General features: G+C 36.4%; 1 protein-coding gene across 1 annotated transcript in view; it reads right to left on the reverse strand.

The window, feature by feature from the left end:
- Nucleotides 1-521: 521 nt before the first annotated feature.
- The window catches only part of CAMKMT (calmodulin-lysine N-methyltransferase), a 194315-nt gene continuing 194151 nt past the window's right edge, over nt 522-685 (reverse strand). The window contains exon 11 of the mRNA XM_042887140.1: nt 522-685. This exon is cut by the window's right edge and continues 529 nt beyond it. The gene's annotated coding sequence lies outside the window, so the exon portion shown is untranslated.

Below are 685 nucleotides of genomic sequence, written 5' to 3' on the forward strand. Positions count from 1 at the left end.
GTCAGAAGTTGGTAAAATGTTCTATGAACCTGTTAAGAGAAAAAGAAATAGTTCCTGTCTCTTGGGAGGATTTTTTCTTTCCCAGCACAAGAAGTCATATTAAATGTTTATCAAACTCTTGGGCCATGATATGTCACAATGCAAATTAATTTGAGCGAGGCAGTTTGATTACGTTACATACTCCTTTAGTTGTTAGAGTCTTTCTCAGGATCTATCAAAAAAGGATGTATTTTTTGAAGTGATTTTCAGAATAGTAGCATTTAGATTTTAGTCCTGATAAAGGCTCACTTTCCATTCATAGTCAGAACCTAAATGTGCTCTTCTTGTACCTAAACAGATAATAAGCACTCAGCACACTCCCCCTTCTTGACACAACACACTGAGACTAATCACACATAATTGGAGAGGAGGAGCAGAGGGGCTGGGCAGGCTATTGTGTCCAAAGGACAAATGGTCAGTTTATGAGGCTTTTGTCTGACACATAATTTCTTATACATCTAGAAGAGGAAAAGTCTTGCTGGAAAAAAACCCCACACAGACATCCCTATATGTATTAAAAAAAAAAGCCTTCATCACAGCAAATAAGGACACTTCAATTATCGACAGAAAAATCAACGGCTGAATTTAAAAAACAAAGGGAATAAAAATCTGAGGATGTAGTAGGTGCACCTTTTAAACATTTTAA

The sequence above is a fragment of the Lagopus leucura genome, unplaced genomic scaffold (genome assembly GCF_019238085.1).
Source record: "Lagopus leucura isolate 7727_CA_CO unplaced genomic scaffold, USGS_WTPT01 Super-Scaffold_73, whole genome shotgun sequence".
NCBI lineage: Eukaryota > Metazoa > Chordata > Aves > Galliformes > Phasianidae > Lagopus > Lagopus leucura.